The sequence below is a fragment of the Pseudophryne corroboree genome, chromosome 10 (genome assembly GCF_028390025.1).
Source record: "Pseudophryne corroboree isolate aPseCor3 chromosome 10, aPseCor3.hap2, whole genome shotgun sequence".
In the NCBI taxonomy this organism is placed as follows: domain Eukaryota; kingdom Metazoa; phylum Chordata; class Amphibia; order Anura; family Myobatrachidae; genus Pseudophryne; species Pseudophryne corroboree.
In genome coordinates this window covers 91,870,256-91,885,461 of record NC_086453.1, presented here as the reverse complement: position 1 = coordinate 91,885,461, position 15,206 = coordinate 91,870,256, and the positions used below count along the sequence as shown (strand labels likewise).

The 15,206-nt window shown below is 43.6% G+C and overlaps 1 protein-coding gene across 5 annotated transcripts in view; it reads right to left on the bottom strand.

Moving 5' to 3' along the window:
• Nucleotides 1–3,073: 3,073 nt before the first annotated feature.
• SYT3 (synaptotagmin 3) overlaps nt 3,074–15,206 on the bottom strand; it is a 475,850-nt gene continuing 463,717 nt past the window's right edge. For all 5 annotated transcript variants that reach the window (XM_063942589.1, XM_063942592.1, XM_063942591.1 and 2 more), the window contains one exon: nt 3,074–5,332. The gene's annotated coding sequence lies outside the window, so the exon portion shown is untranslated. The remainder of the gene's footprint in view (nt 5,333–15,206) is intronic.

Sequence of the window (15,206 nt, the reverse complement as noted above, 5' to 3'; positions counted from 1 at the left end):
ACTGGAGCTAAGAGCAATTTACAATGCTCTAAGCTTAGCAAGACCTCTGCTTCAAGGTCAGCCGGTATTGATCCAGTGGGACAACATCACGGCAGTCGCCCACGTAAACAGACAGGGCGGCACAAGAAGCAGGAGGGCAATGGCAGAAACTGCAAGGATTCTTCGCTGGGCGGAAAATCATGTGATAGCACTGTCAGCAGTGTTCATTCCGGGAGTGGACAACTGGGAAGCAGACTTCCTCAGCACGACCTCCACCCGGGAGAGTGGGGACTTCATCGGGAAGTCTTCCACATGATTGTGAACCGTTGGGAAAGACCAAAGGTGGACATGATGGCGTCCCGGCTGACCAAAAAACTGGACAGGTATTGCGCCAGGTCAAGAGACCCTCAGGCAGTAGCTGTGGACGTTCTGGTAACACCGTGGGTGTACCAGTCGGTGTATGTGTTCCCTCCTCTGCTTCTCATACCTAAGGTACTGAAAATTATAAGACGTAGAGGAGTAAGAACTATACTCGTGGCTCCGGATTGGCCAAGAAGGACTTGGTACCCGGAACTTCAAGAGATGCTCACAGAGGACTTATGGCCTCGGCCGCTAAGAAGGGACTTGTTTCAGCAAGTACCATGTCTGTTCCAAGACTTACCGCGGCTGCGTTTGACGGCATGGCGGTTGAACGCCGGATCCTAAGGGAAAAAGGCATTCCGGAAGAGGTCATTCCTACCCTGTTCAAAGCCAGGAAGGAGGTGACCGCACAACATTATAACCACATGTGGCGAAAATATGTTGCGTGGTGTGAGGCCAGGAAGGCCCCACGAAGAAATTTCAACTCGGTCGATTCCTGCATTTCCTGCAAACAGGAGTGTCTATGGGCCTCAAATTGGGGTCCATTAAGGTTCAAATTTCGGCCCTGTCGATTTTCTTCCAGAAAGAATTGGCTTCAGTTCCTGAAGTCCAGAAGTTTGTCAAGGGAGTACTGCATATACAACCCCCTTTTGTGCCTCCTGTGGCACTGTGGGATCTCAACGTAGTTCTGGGATTCCTCAAATCACATTGGTTTAAACCGCTCAAATCTGTGGATTTGAAATATCTCACATGGAAAGTGACCATGATGTTGGCCCTGGCCTCGGCCAGGCGAGTGTCAGAATTGGCGGCTTTGTCTCACAAAAGCCCATATCTGATTGTCCATTCGGACAGGGCAGAGCTGCGGACTCGTCCCCAGTTTCTCCCTAAGGTGGTGTCAGCGTTTCACCTGAACCAGCTTATTGTGGTACCTGCGGCTACTAGGGACTTGGAGGACTCCAAGTTGCTAGATGTTGTCAGGGCCCTGAAAATATAGGTTTCCAGGACGGCTGGAGTCAGGAAAACTGACTTGCTGTTATCCTGTATGCACCCAACAAACTGGGTGCTCTTGCTTCTAAGCAGACGATTGCTAGTTGGATGTGTAGTACAATTCAGCTTGCACATTCTGTGGCAGGCCTGCCACAGCCAAAATATGTAAATGCCCATTCCACAAGGAAGGTGGGCTCATCTTGGGCGGCTGCCCGAGGGGTCTCGGCTTTACAACTTTGCCGAGCTGCTACTTGGTCAGGGGCACACCCTGGCTGAGGAGGACCTGGAGTTCTCTCACTCGGTGCTGCAGAGTCATCCGCACTCTCCCGCCCGTTTGGGAGCTTTGGTATAATCCCCATGGTCCTGACGGAGTCCCCAGCATCCACTTAGGACGTCAGAGAAAATAAGAATTTACTTACCGATAATTCTATTTCTCGTAGTCCGTAGTGGATGCTGGGCGCCCATCCCAAGTGCGGATTGTCTGCAATACTTGTACATAGTTATTGTTACAAAAATCGGGTTATTATTGTTGTGAGCCATCTTTTCAGAGGCTCCGCTGTTATCATGCTGTTAACTGGGTTCAGATCACAGGTTGTACAGTGTGATTGGTGTGGCTGGTATGAGTCTTACCCGGGATTCAAAATCCTTCCTTATTGTGTACGCTCGTCCGGGCACAGTATCCTAACTGAGGCTTGGAGGAGGGTCATAGGGGGAGGAGCCAGTGCACACCACCTGATCCTAAAGCTTTTACTTTTGTGCCCTGTCTCCTGCGGAGCCGCTATTCCCCATGGTCCTGACGGAGTCCCCAGCATCCACTACGGACTACGAGAAATAGAATTATCGGTAAGTAAATTCTTATTATTACAGGGTACAGTAGAGCTTAAATAGCATAAATAACATGTTAGGTAAGTGCAGATGATACAATTTATTTTTGTTTATACAATGTCTCCAGGGCCCTCTTTTCCGTTTTGTACATTCATATTTGCAGAACAGCACAATTCGCTCGTTTATAGGTCCAATATAGGCCCTCATTCCGAGTTGTTCGCTCGCTAGCTGCTTTTAGCAGCATTGCACACGCTAGGCCACCGCCCTTTGGGAGTGTATCTTAGCTTAGCAGAATAGCGAACGAAAGATTAGCAGAATTGCTACTAAATAATTCTTTGCAGTTTCTGAGTAGCTCCAGACCTACTCACAGATTGCGATCAGCACAGTCCATTTAGTTCCTGTTTTGACGTCACAAACACGCCCTGCGTTCGGCCAGCCACTCCCCCGTTTCTGCAGACACTCCCGCGTTTTTCCCTGACACGCCTGCGTTTTTTAGCACACTCCCGGTAAACGCTCAGTTACCACCCAGAAACACCCACTTCCTGTCAATCATTCACCGATCAGCAGTGCGACTGAAAAGCGCAGCAGGATCCACAGCCAAACTGCTAAGTTTTTTGTTAAATAACTAAGCGCATGCGCCCTGCGTGTCTTGCGCATGCGCATTTTGCAACAAATCGCTGCATAGCGAAAATCGGCAATGAGCGAACAACTCTGAATGACCCCCATAGAACTACTTTCAGAGCTCACCTTTTTTAGTATACAGCCATTCTTTTTGTCTGTGTCTCATGATCCCCTTGTCTCTACCCAGTGTCCTCCTAGCCATCTTATCCATAGCCCCACTGTTTTGAACTTTGTGTACAGTACAGCAGCCAATTCTGTGTAGGCGGGACTGATCGGTACATAAAATAAAGGCTATTACACATTATTTCACATATTCTTTTTATTACTTTTTTTGTATTTTTAATTTTTATTGTTTGGTATGGCTTTACAGTCAACGACTGCTCAGAAATGAACATTGTTCTCACACACTATAAACAGACAAATGTTTTTTGTTTAGTTTTTTTTCAACAAAACACACACGTGCATTTGGTTTCATTTTTATTTTATTGAATGGTTCATTTTGTATGAGTCAACTTTATTTTCTTCTGTTTCATTTGTTTTCCTCTTTAAAACAAAAAGAAAATGGGTGGGCCTCTCAACTAGTGGCTCTGTTCCTCTTGTAATTGTTAAAAATATTTGCGCATGCTATGAAGTCCATGCAATCCTCAGTGAATCCAATTGACGTACAGACTTTTGGAGGAAGAGAGCCAACACCGGAAGCAGGGTCAATACCCATGAGGAATTTAGAATAGAGGTCAAGTTTTTTTTTTTTTTTAAAGCACATAATCATGGACTATAGCTCATACAAAGAGAATCTCGCAATGAAATTCAAAATTTTCACATCTTTATTTGCTCATATCAAGATGATATGACATGTACACATAACCCTTCAATGTTCCTTACTGCTCTTGAGCTCCGGTTGTTAAATATTTGGGCATCTTGTCTATATCTCAATATTTGCTTTCAGAAGCTTGTGAATAGACGGAAGGTATCGGTTATTTTTAAGTGAGATGATCGGTAGAATTCACTCCAAATTCAAACGTCTGGAAGCACTCAACTGATTGCAAATGATGAAGACATCAAGATGATTTCATTGACTTGCGGATATCGCACACCCTCCCTTTAGCAATGGTCCCATAAATGCATTAGTAGCAAATATACCTTTGGATGTGCCTACACATAATCTGGTGCATGATAACAAAACAATGGTCATCTTTACACACATTTGTGGATTTTGTTTATGTAAATTTGTTTAACATGGATCTTGAATGGCTACGTATATCCTGCCGGCACACGCATGCCTATAGTTTTGGGAAAAAGTACATCTTTTCATTGTAGTTTTAGAATAGCAATAGTCTGCTTCTATCAAGAAGTGGTAATAATAGATCTGCTTCTATCATAAAAGCCATTAGGCACAATATTTATTATTAGGCCACAAAGTTTATTAAAAGGCCTAGAGGCGCTCAGCTGGCATTTCTGTTCTGCTTTTGTTGAATACGTGTTTTTTTGTTGCTGAAATATATTTTGGCCTTTGTATCATAACATTTGTTTAAACTGTATTTATACACTGGAAAGGACAGTATAACCTACCTTTTCTCCATGTCAGTGATGGAAGACAAACTCTTCGGAAAAACTGTGATCACCACCACAAACATAGGACAGTCGACCAAAATCAGGAGTCTCGCTCACCATAATAACAGAATTACCTCTTCTTTTTTTTTTTTATAGAAAGGAAAAAACCACCAAATACCACTCAACTGGACATTGTTATCAGTCTCACACACACATAATGCACATTATTACACAGCTCAATAGAAAGACAGTCAACAGAAAAGTGCTTACATCTCACAACAAGAGTCTTAGAAGTTCTCTTGATGCCTCATGGTCACCACCATTTCTTAGAGCTTTTCACCAAAACAACCGCTCTCACCATAATGATGGTGAAATAAATGACTGTGGCACACAATGATCTTCAGGAATCTTTTTCCAGTTCTCATGAGAGGCTCCAGAAGTTTTGTGGTGTCCTCGTGAGAGAGACTCAAGGGATGAGGCAAGCGTTGTAACCAAGACAATAGCTTTAAAACCAGAAAACGAGTCAAAAGACCATAGCGGCATTGCTTTGGAAGTCAAGCACTGTATCTTCCACTCGTGGAGGCAAAATGAGGCCGAGAGGAGAGGCTTTACCTTTACATGCAGATCACTCTGACTTAATGCTACTGAATGTTGCTTGATGTAAAAGATTGAGCACTGTTCTATATATCCTTCTTCATAATCACCCATGCTGTATTTAGTGCATTGCTGGAGTTGGAAATGAGGAGTAAGAGTCAGGCAGCGTCCTCTCTCATTGTTCTATTGACCTTGACATCAGATAGGCCTGTAAAAGTTCGCCATGGCTCGGCGTTCGTTCAACCAAAATGATTACTCTATGGCTTTAAGGAAATCTACACTTTTCTGTAATTTTCTGGTGCATGTTTCACAGCCTTTGTCTTCCTTTTGTTCTTCTCAGGAGTCTTGTGCCCTCCTCATTAAAGCAGGTGTGATGAAGAGGAAACAGACAGAGCGAAGCCTATGGCTCAGATACCTATGGAACAATACATTAATATCAATATGCCTGTTATACAGAATTTTCAACATTATAGCACCCGACATAGGACAAGTGGTTATAACTTGTATGGAAGCAGAAAAACATTTTAAACGGATCCAGTGTTAACCAATAATACTGTAATTATCATTTATTCATTAGATTTTTTTACTTATTAAGTACTTATATTTTCTGTAGTGCTGTGCAGTATGGAGATAAAACACACTGGGTATATTATGAATCCATGACTTAACAGAAAAGTGTTTAAAATCTATTAGAGGCAGTATGTTTTGTGTAGTGGTTAGCATTCACTGCTTCACAGCAGTCATGGGTTCGATTCTCACCACGGCCCTAATTTGTTTGGAGTCTGTATATTCTCCACGTGCTTGCGTGGGTTTCCCCCAGTTGCACTGAAAAATAAACTGATAGGTTAATTGGCTCCTAACTAAAAATTAACCCCAGTGTGTAAGTGTGTGTATGTTTGTACATGGGCAGACTAGATTGGCCAAGTGGTTCTTATCTGCCGTTAAATTCTACGATTTAATGTTTACTTTGCTGTAGAAGAAGCCACTTTCCTCCTTACCAGCTTCTTGGAACTGCAGCTAATGCAGTCCCTAAAAGCCATCTGGGTTGCTCATTTGCGTACAAAAGCAGAATCGCTATCCTGCGCATCGGAACAATGACAGACCCACCATCCATCCAAAGCAGCAGCCACTGCTGCTAGAACAATAGGTTAGATAAATATTACAGTAATATATAGTTTATTGTGTACCTTTTGGTTGTCCCCTTCCTCTAATTTGTTGTCAGGCTAATGACTCTAGCATTGTGTCCAAATACAGGGATAGAGCAGATTCAACAACAACGTAGCAGTGTTAACATAATATGCAACCATGTCTTAGGGAAAAGGTACAAATTGGTAACTAGTATTTTTGACCCTTTGTCACAACAACACAAGCTTGATACTGTAGTATTGGCTTCACTTGATGAATAAGTGATAGATTGAAGGATAATGTTCATCGATTTTATGACAGAGTATGAAAAAATACATTGTTTCTGTTCTCTAGGCATGCCAGTTTGTGTTATAATAATACCTACAGATTGGTGATGAAGTATCGCTCTATGAGGTTTTCACCTTTAGCAAGCTGCCTTTCCTTTAAAGCTTGACATGCTTACTGGTACTCAGATGCCCCCAGGTCTTCACTTCCAAGGTATAAAGACTTACTGTATCACCACAAGGTATTTTTTAAGTTTTAAGATGGTCAGGACACTATACAGAATGTCCAAATACTCAGTACTAGTGACTAGACACAGAGGTGATGCTGGCATAAATCTAAGGCACAACTGGTAGAAGGCAAATGCAAGTGGCAAACAGGACTGGCAACAGTCAGGCTATAGCAATAAGTAATGCTGGGTCGGGACTGATGGCAGACAGAATATTTTGGCAATGTTGGGTTAGGGCTGGCAGCAGACAAACTCACAATCTAGGAACAGGGCAAGGTCAGGGGCAAGAGAAGTCAAGAGAAAGAGAAACCAAGTCAAAAGTAACAGTACACAGGAATGTACAATAGGTTCAGCTACTAGCAAAGAAGGAACAATTAATGGCACAGGGGAGAAATGGAAGAAGCTATTTCATTTAAGCCCTTACTGACCAATGGAGTAAGATGTTAGGAACTAAAGACCTGGCTGCCTAGCAGGTGGCCAAACGAGAGATAGTGCAGTAGGAGGAAGCCAGCGGCTGTTGCTATATGGTGGTATGCAGCTTCAGTTTCTGCTACTAATAGTTTGTAACTTTTGTCATTTTGAACTTTAATCTTCTATCAGCAACCCAACAGGTGATGCCACTACATTTGAGCTTCTGTTCTAGAGAATATGCACTTCAGTGAGTGAATATATGAAGTTGCCTGAGCTCCTGTCATCATGGTGTGTGATTTGGGGCGGTAGGTCTTTACATTTTTATTATATAGTCTGAACATATTTTACATTATCTGAGCTGTTCCTGCCAGCTGCCAGCATAATACAAAAATATAATACATCTACATTTAGCCCCTCATGGCCAAACCCCACTGCCATTACATGGGTCCCTATGTTGGCAGTTATGCCTTTGTGACCTATACAACGTTTGGTAGGGATCTGGGTGACAGTAACTAGGTCGACACTTTCTAGGTCGACCACTATTGGGCGACAGTAACTAGGTCGAAAGGGGTTCTAGGTCGACAGGATCTCTAGGTCGACATGTTCTATGTCAACAGGTCAAAAGGTCGACATGAGTTTTTCATGTTTTTTTTCTTTTTTTGAACCTTTTCCTTCTTAACAATCCACATGGACTACGATTGGAACGATAATCTGTGCCGAGCGAAGCGGTAGTGAAGCGAGGCACCTTGCCCGAAGCATGGTGAGCGAAGTGAGCCATGCGAGGGGACACGGTGCACTAATTGGGGTTTCCGGTCACTCTATGAAAAAAACGACACCAAAAAACCCCGTAAAAAACTCATGTTGACCTTTTTGACCTGTCGACCTAGACCATGTCGACCTAAAGACCCTGTCGACCTAGAGACCCTGTCGACCTAGTTACCGTCGACCTATAGTGGTCGACCTAGACACTGTCGACCTAGTTACCATCTACCTTCCATACCACACCCGTTTGGTAATAGTCACAATGCTACACCAAAAACTCATAACAACAAAATTACATTATATTCAGATATACTGATTTTGTGCTACATAAGTTTCCATCTTTATATTTCAGAATGTAATTGAATTCTACTATAGTAAGCTGTGCGGGCATTTTCTGTTTTGGTTGCCATAACAACTAGGGTAACGGTAAAGTATTTATTACTTAAGTGCCATAATATATGTGCATTGTTATTCTGTTTATTGCTTCTTGTAAATTTTCTGAAAAAAAATTTCAAATGGATTTTCCATTTCATTTAACAGCACAGATATATGTGGTATATATCCTACATAGTACTAAGGACCTAAATTAGATCTACATTTGCATTTCTTATAATATATACCTTGTATCATTTAACCTGTGACCCCAACTGTTTATGCATGCACACATTCACCACTTGCATTATGCCACATATCTAAAGCAGTTTACTGCAGTAGGCTCCATCCAGCATCTGCCCGGACAGCCATGGGTATGGGGGGTCATTCTGACCTGATCACTCGCTGCAGTTCTTCGCAGTGCAGCGATCAGGTCAGATCTGCGCATGCGCTGGTGGCGCAGTGCGCCGGCGCATGGCTGACAGCTGACGGCTGTCATTGCCTAGCGATCGCCTCTGCCTGATTGACAGGTAGAGGCGGTCGCTGGGTGGGAGGGGGCGGCACGGCTGCGTTTGGCCGCCGTTTTGTGGGCGCGGTCCGGCCAACGCAGGCGTGGTCGGACAATGTGGTGGGGCGGGCCGCAGTGGCTGTGTGACAGCACACGCAGCCGCTGCGACCCGGACAGCGACGAGTAGCTCCCGGCCAGCACGCAAAAGCTGCACTGGCCGGGTGCTACTCCTGAAATGCAAAAGCATCCCCGCTGTGCGATGCTTTTGCACTTATGCGACGGGGCAGGGACTGACATGCGGGGCGGGCTAGCCCTGTGCTGGGCATCCCCCCGCATGTCTGTGTTCCTGATCGTAGCTGTGCTAAATTTAGCACAGCTAGGATCAAGTCGGAATCACCCCCTAGTTACAATGCTCTGTTGATTTGCTGATGCAAAGGGACAATGGGACTTTGTATTTTAGGTGTCAATATTATACATTTTAATGTTGCTTTCTTGTATAAAATGTCCCAAAAAGGTGATGCATCAATAATCCCTCCTACCAGTTTACTTGACTTCCTCCGAAATCCTTATTTTTATCCCCACCTGCCTATGAACTTGGCACTTAACGCTGTACTCTTGGGGAGATTTAGCAAATGTTGGAGAGAGATAACATTCGAGCCAATCAGGTCCTAGCTGCCCTGTTACAGGCTGTTTTTGAAAAATTACAGTTAGTAGCTGATGGGTTGGTACTACAAGGTAAAGCTTGTTTAAGCAATAAACATCTTGGCTTTAAGACGCATGCTTCTGTATCCTGTCACCACCGGAATAGTGCAAAACGCTATTCTGTTCTCCGGCTGTTCTGAATTGAGCCCAGTTGTCCCCAAGTTCAAGCCCTCTTTCAGCAACTTTGCAGGGACTGGTCATTGGTGAGGGGCCAGTGGGAATTAGCCGATACCAACCAGGAGGTGTTGCATCAGCTTGTCTGTGCATACCCATAAAGTAGGTGGTTACAGGTGCCGGAGATAGGAGAATAGTAGAAGTGGTTCCAGGTGCCAGTGTAGGAGTCTGGGAGGAAGTAAGCGGCACCAAGTGCAGTTGTAGGAGCTTGGTGGTGGCAGCGTGTTGCCCATCCACTGCGTAGTGGATGTAGTCAGTAACAGGCATTTACTGATGGTAAGAAGGAATCCCTAACGTCCCAAGTTCAGTGGGATAAAAAAAAAATCTGTAATCGTCTGGCAGAGAGAGGTCGTCAGGTCACACTCCTTAATCACTTAACTGGCAATTTTTTGTTTCCCAAAAACTGCTCAGTAATTGTAATTTTTTTAAATTGAATTAGGTCAAAAACATCTATTTAAAACTTATCCAAAGCAATTTTATAAAAAATAAATAAAATAATAATAATAATGAAAAAAAAATACTTGTAAAATATCGTTCTTCAAACATTGGAACATTGCAATCACCACTATCGGACCATCAGAACATAGGTTCCATCGCAACTTTCATTTCCCCTGCAGCTGGAGCCACCGTGTACACACCAGGGGGGCGGAGGAGGGTTAATTTAAATGTCCCCCTATGCAGCAGTCAGGTGGGGGGTTCTGCTGTGCTGACTGGTGATCAGCAGTGATTGGCAGCATGGCAGACACTCGGGGAGGGCACAAGAATACAGAGGTTAGCAGCTACTAGAAGATTATTTTCCAGCAGCTAGCCACTACATATGTCTGACTGGTCGGATTGTTCGTGACCAGGTCAGATAATGCACAGCCTGGTGTGGTCGCAAATTAAGTCACCACACCAGGCAAGTGGTTAAACAAAATTAAAATACTTAAACTGGGCATACACCATACAATTATCTGGCAGATAATCTGCCAGGTCTGACTGGTTGGAATGAAAATCTGGAAATGGATGAGAGCAAATGGCAATCCACCATTTGCTCCCAAACACTGGAAAATGTACAAAACCTGTCCGTGATTTAACCAATTTGTTTGAACAACAGTTTTTGTCCATTTTCCAGTGTTTTGGAGCAAGTGGTGGATTGTCATTTGCTCTCATCCATTACCAGATTTTCATTCCAACCAGACACATCTGGCAGATTATCTGCCAGATAATTGTATAGTGTATGTCCATTTTAAGCAATATTTCCTCCTTGTGCAGTGGATCTGATCTATAAAATAATCCTACAATGTGAAGATTTTCTACAGTGGTCATAACTAGCATCTACAGTAGAACTGAGGGGAAAGGGGCAGAAACATGTACAGGTATATTATTATTAATGGAAAAACTTTAAATATCTTCTTTGCTTTGGTAGATGGAAGACATCTGTATCTTTGGTGATGTGTAGGGAAAATATTTTTCCTCATTTTGCAGAGATCCAAAAACAAAAGTTATTGAAAGGGGGAAAAAAATGAATAATTACTTTACATAGATTTAAACCCCAGTGGAAATCATTCAACGTAATAAATGCAAATTGAATGTTGGGGACCCATCATTCATACCATGTATAAAGGCAAATCAATCAGTAGCTGGCCAGCTGGATGGCTTCTAATTATTGGGCAAAGAAAATCCATACTTTCTCAAAAGGCCTGTAGATTAAACTGTAGATTTTCTATAATACCTTTTGTAACTGTTTCAAGTCATTCTCCTTCTCTCAGTGCTTCTGATGATAAATGATTTATCACAAACACAGACCTAACAATTGTCTTTTCATTTTCCATGATGAGGCTTTGTGATTAGTAGCTACCACTAGAACATGAGTATCTGGGCTCCATCAGTTGTGTCCTTACATAACTGTACACAGATATTCTTTATAGTTTTGCTATTTTTCCTAAATGTTTTATCAACAGTTAACAAAAAATCATACTTGCCTACTTTTGAAAACTAATTTCAAGGAGATTATACGTGGTAGTAGAATGTGCCGTGTGATGTGTGCACAGTGCCGTTTCTTGCGGCCGGCGAGCCGTGGAACCGCACGGGGTTGCGTCATGGGCTGGGTACTCGGGAAGAGGGAGGAGGGGGAGCCAAGCTACAGGAAGGACCGGCGCGACGAGGGAGAGGCGGGCCAAAGAGCGGGAAGAACCTCTTCAAACGTAAGTTTCTCCCCCTTCCTCCTCTGCCACCTGTCATAATGTGTAAAATGGGGACACTTGCCTGCCTAATGTGTAAAATGGGGACTCTTGCCTGCCTAATGTATAAAATGGGGACTCTTGCCTGCCGTAATGTGTAAAATGGGGACACTTGCCTGTTGTATTGTGTAAAATGGAGACTCTTGCCTGCCGTATTGTGTAAAATGGGGACTCTTGCTTGCCGTAATGTGTAAAATGGGGACTCTTGCCTGCCGTAATGAGTAAAATGGGGACACTTGCCTGCCATAATGAGTAAAATGGGGACACTCAACTGCCGTAATGTGTAAAATGGGGACACTCGCCTGCCGTCATGTGTAAAATGGGGACACTCGGCTGCCGTCATGTGTAAAATGGGGACACTCGCCTGCCGTCATGTGTAAAATGGGGACACTCACCTGCCATCATGTGTAAAATGGGGACTCTTGCCTGCCGTAATGTGTAAAATGGGGACTCTTGCCTGCCGTAATGTGTAAAATGGGGACTCTTGCCTGCCGTAATGTGTAAAATGGGGACACTTGCCTGCCGTAATGTGTAAAATGGGGATTTAATGTATCAAGGGCATTGCGGTGTATGGCATAATATAATTTTTTTTTTCCTGTGGTCGCCGTGATCTGTCGGTGCAAGGTCAAAAACTGGGGTGTAAGGTAGTCTTTTCAGATGAGGCCATGCCCATTTTAATGAGACCACGGCCATTTTATTGAGGCCAGGCCTCCTTGCCGGGAGCGCGCCTTCTTTTTCTTTTTATATCTATATGGGGGGGGGGGGGGTTTATATCAATGGGGGGGCGCATTTTTAAATCTCACACTGGGAGCCAAATTGGCTAGAAACAGCCCTGTATGTGCATTCCGTTGAGAGGTGTGTCATGCTCCACCCAAATGGCGTGTCTAGCTCCACATAATGGCATATATGTGCTTAAATGCTTGTTGCAAGATATTTCTATCGAACATCAGTAGCAATATATTGTGATGTGAGATTTTGTAAGTATTGATACTAACATTGCTGCCTGTAATACTGGCACAGGCATTTCTATAATGGGCGCAGTGAGTGCAGTGCACAAGGGCCTCTAGGTCCGGAGGGCCAACACTGCACATACTGCACCCATATAGTATACTTACCTTCCCGGCGGCCCTGCAGTGTGGGCACAAATCATTTGGAAAGTGGCCGCTTTCCGAGTGATTTGCATATGCGCACTCGAGATGTCCACGGGAACAAGTTGCGGGTGCCATGTTCCCAGAGACCTGCGCATGGGCAGTAGACTCTGTAACTGCTGGAGAGGAGGGGGCCCGCAACAGAGGCTGCATGCAGGCCCCCTCCTTTCTTAAAATGCTCCTGAATTCTGGATTTCTTTTTTTCAGCTATTTGCTGTGTTATTTCTTTTCTTCTCACTCAGCACAATATATACGATAAATATGATGCCTCTGCAATAAATTCCAAATAAAATTTGACCTTGTGTGAATTCGTACGTCAATGATCATGTTTTGGTAAAAAAAAATGGTATTTTAAAACTTTTTCTTGTATTGTCCTTTTTTTGTGTTTAACTACAGATTACTAATGAAACATTCCACAGCACATACACTAGCATCAGCCGGATGTAGTTAAATGGATCTACAGTAAAAAGATACACGGTCAACTGGTTAACCCCAAATGGTCAACATGAAAAAGGTTGATCGGGTAAAAAGGTTGACATTAAAATGATAGACACAAAAATTGTCGCCATTTTTTTATTTTAAGGTGTCATTTCATATGTTTCACTATATCTGAACCAAATTAGTGAAAATGTGTATAATTTCATATGTTTCACTATATCTGAGCCAAATTAGTGAAAACGTATACCCTCGTGCAATCACTTTGCTCGCCAACCTTTGGGCAAGGTTACTATTCCCAATCATAGTCCATGTGGACGGTAAATGATGAAAAAGTTGAAAATAAAAAGTAAAATAAAAACTTGTGTTGACCATATGTGTGGCGATCATTGTCATCTGTCGACTTTAAGCATTGTCTACCTTTTACCTATTGACCTTCGCATGTCGACCAATTGGGGTCAACCTATTGACTGTTTTCTGTAGGTAAATCAGATAGCCATCAGCTGCAGATGCTGAGCTAAGAAGACACAATAGAGAAATCACTGTGCAAATAGTGCATGCTCAGTAGGCACTGACACAGTGATGGAGACTACTTGTCGCATGTGCCGACGAGAGAGGCAGGGACAACATGGAGACAGCACCTCTTCTCTAGAACAGCCACAGCATGAGTCACTCCTGTTTTATACAGTGGGGAAAGTGCAGTGCCGGATTACCAAATAGGCAGAGTAGGCGCCAGCCTATGGGTCCGGCACCTTTTAGGGGCCCCACGACTATGGATCAAAGTAATATTGATTTGACCTTGAAAGAAATTGACAATCAAGCTTTCTTAAATAGTTTCAAAAGATTGAAAAAATTAATCAACAAAAGGCAACAAAAACTTTATATTAAAGACTCTGTAGAGAATATACATTACAGTTTCCAGATCATAGGGGGTCATTCCGAGTTGTTCGCTCGCAAGTGAATTTTAGCAGATTTGCTCATGCTAAGCCGCCGCCTACTGGGAGTGAATCTTAGCATCTTAAAATTGCGAACGATGTATTCGCAATAATGCGATTACACACCTCGTAGCAGTTTCTGAGTTGCTTCAGACTTACTCGGCATCTGCGATCATTTCACTGCTTGTCGTTCCTGGTTTGACGTCACAAACACACCCAGCGTTCGCCCAGACACTCCCCCGTTTCTCCAGCCACTCCTGCGTTTTTTCCGGAAACGGTAGCGTTTTCTCCCACACGCCCATAAAACGGCCTGTTTCCGCCCAGTAACACCCATTTCCTGTCAATCACATTACGATCGCCAGAACGATGAAAATGCCGTGAGTAAAATTCCTAAGTGCATAGCAAATTTACTTGGCGCAGTCGCAGTGCGGACATTGCGCATGCGCATTAAGCGGAAAATCGCTGCGATGCGAAGATTTTTACCGAGCGAACAACTCGGAATGACCCCCATAGACTGTTGGTTGGTAAAATTAGGTGATTATTTGCGAGGGGGGCACAGAGATTTCGACTGCCTAGGGGCCTCCACAGGGTTTAATACAGCACTGGGAAAGTGGACCTAGGAAATCACTTCTTAAGCAAAGAGCAACTGGAATGTGTAAACTGCACTCCAATAGAAGTATAGAAGGCAACTCAATTTTAGCTGGAGCGGAGAGGAGTGTTTTACTGGAGTTGGAATAAAAGTGCAGATTTCTACAAAACAAGGCAGGTGAGGTCAGATTATGCACCACTCTGAAGGGGACTCTGCTGGCAGGAAAGATTAGAATGGTGGGCCCGGTATTGCCCTAAAGGACCCCTCAACACCTAAGGTTGTTCAGACAGTACACACCAACTTGAACAACGTAACATCACCACAGAGGATTCTGCACCGCTCCTCAACTGTACATGACCTTTATAGGGTTATAGAGTCGCTGCTTAGTGCTGCCC